General features: G+C 37.1%; 1 long non-coding RNA gene across 1 annotated transcript; it reads left to right on the plus strand.

Annotated features, from left to right (window-relative positions):
• Positions 1-504: 504 nt before the first annotated feature.
• LOC105761719 (uncharacterized) lies at positions 505-2,473 on the plus strand. Its single transcript, XR_001123776.2, has 3 exons — positions 505-583; positions 672-737; positions 828-2,473. It is a non-coding gene; the product is annotated as an uncharacterized LOC105761719 (long non-coding RNA).

Below are 2,473 nucleotides of genomic sequence, written 5' to 3' on the forward strand. Positions count from 1 at the left end.
TTGGTGCTTCAAAGACAGAAGAAACAGATGGCGATGTCTCTGTAATACAGGTACGTGAAAGTAATGTCAATTTTTATTTCATTGACATCCAGCCAACAAATTTTCTTGATATGGTTCATTAGGGTGTTTTCTGTTTCTTTATTTTTTGGTAATGACTTTCAAGAGAATTTTCAATCACTCCCAATTGATTGATTTGTGCTGCTTATTTCTCATACCTATGAGCTTAATTTCTATTCTTTAATGCTTGAGAACCTTTCCATGGAAGAGAGGAGATTAGATGATCGAATACAGTTGTGCATGGCTTATTCTCTTATTAAAGTAGCAACTGTTACTATCTTGAACCTGTTTGGGAATGCTAATGCTTCTAAAATATTGCAAAGAAATGCAGGAAAGGTTGAGGGATTTGAGTGAGAATGACAACAATCAAAAGTACGATTTTCTTGTCTGCCTTGCACTGTGATCCAATTAATTGAAGTTTAACTGCTAATTGTTTGCAAAAAAATTATACGTTTACATTACTTCACACGGTTTCAGGTTGCTTTTTCTGATTGAAGAGGACATCAAGGGTATACCTTGTTTTCAGGTTCGTTTATTTCATGCCCCTAAATTAACACTTCTGCAATGATATTCTGCATTTGATGCTAATCTTCAAGAGACCTTGGTTTTGGTAGAATGAAACCCTGATAGCAATTAAAGCTCTACATGGAACAACTCTCGAAGTACCTGATCCTGATGAAGTAAGATGGCATAGAGAATTTTAATGAGTTACTACCATTTTCCACTTTCATGATTTAAACGCATTGTCGCCTTGCTCCTATATATTACAGGATGTTGATTACCGACAAAGGAGATACGGGATATTCCTTAGAAGCAAATGGGTCCGATATTTGTTTACCTAGTCAGGTGTTTTTTGGAATAAGTTTAATTGATGATAAGAAGATAGGTTGTGTTGAAAATTGGCCAACCATTCTGCTGTGATATTTTTGGTTGAAGTGCATGCAGCTTGTAAACATGCTGCAGCACTTATGCTTGCTGTAAGAGCAAGGTTTTCTCTTTAGTTTCATTGTATTCAAACTAGTAAAAATGAACAAGTTGATGACAACTTGATGCAATATTAGGTGTTGAATGACTAGTTTGGGTGGCTTGTTTATGTGTACAAGCAATGTTTATCAAGTTACTAGGCTACTTAGTGGTAGTAGGTAGTATTTGGTGATGTATTTGACTATAAATATATTGTTTTTCTGGTTGAATGAGTGAGTTGAATAAGCTATCAGCCATAAGCTCCCTTTGCTGCATATTTGTAAGTAAGTAAAATTTTTCTTGTATCTAATTTTATTGTTCTGTTCTCTCTGTTCTCTTCTTTTGCTGCTGCCAATGTTCCAACAAATGGTATCATGAGCCCAAGTCTTTGAGGGCTTATTTTTGCTTTTGCTACTTGTTAAGAAAGACAAGAAGCTATTAAAGCCTGTCATCTTTGAAGGTTGCTTGTAGAAAAGACAGCATCAGCTCAACCCTCTGAGACTCCCAAGTAAGCTTGAATAAGCTGAAGGAGGAGTTTCAAGGAAAGTATGTGAGCTTTCCCATGTGCAAGCTGCAAGCTCAGCAAAGATGTCAAAGGTGCAAGCTAAGCGAGAAGTGCGAGCTATGAGCTCATCAAAAGGTGTGAGCCCTGTATAGCTGCTAGCCTGTTGAAGACAGTAAGCAAAGTGCGAACCTGTCAAAGTGTGAGCCTGTCGAATTGCAAGCTGAAGTGGCGGACAGTCTAAATGCAAACCTGAATGGGTGCAAACCAAAGTGGCAGACGGTCTAAATGCAAGCTCGAATGGGTGCAAGCCAAAATGGCAGAATGAAGGCAAGCAAACTATACTCACGAACTGTTTGTGCAATAAAAAATAAGATTGTAGTGAACAAAGGAACAAGGCAAGATGTGTTGTCAACTAAGGCTGTGAAGGAGGAGAATACTCCATTTGATGAATAAATTTTTGGCACAAAGACTGGGATAGTCAAGTGTGTAAGTCAGATTTGGTTGAGAATGAAGCCAAGGTTGAAAATGAATTGCTTGAGTAGAGCCAGCTTGAAACAAAGCATCTAAGGACTGCCAAGTTCAAAAACTTGATGAATGACTGGTATTTGCAGCATGGAGTTCAAGGAGGAGTGTTGAAAATTGGCCAACTGCTATGATATTTTTGGTTGAAGTGCATCCAGCTTGTAAACATGCTACAGCACTTATGCTTGCAGTAACAGCAAGGTTTTCTCTTTAGTTCATTGTATTCAAACTAGTTGAAAATGAACAAGTTGATGACAACTTGATGCATTAGGTGTTGAATGACTACTTTGGGTGGCTTGTTTATGTGTACAAGCAATGTTTATGAAGTTACTAGGCTACTTAGTGGTAGTAGGTAGTATTTGGTGATGTATTTGACTATAATATATGATTTTATATTTCTTATGTTAATCTAGTATAATTTGTATA

Source organism: Gossypium raimondii, chromosome 11, assembly GCF_025698545.1.
Source record: "Gossypium raimondii isolate GPD5lz chromosome 11, ASM2569854v1, whole genome shotgun sequence".
NCBI lineage: Eukaryota > Viridiplantae > Streptophyta > Magnoliopsida > Malvales > Malvaceae > Gossypium > Gossypium raimondii.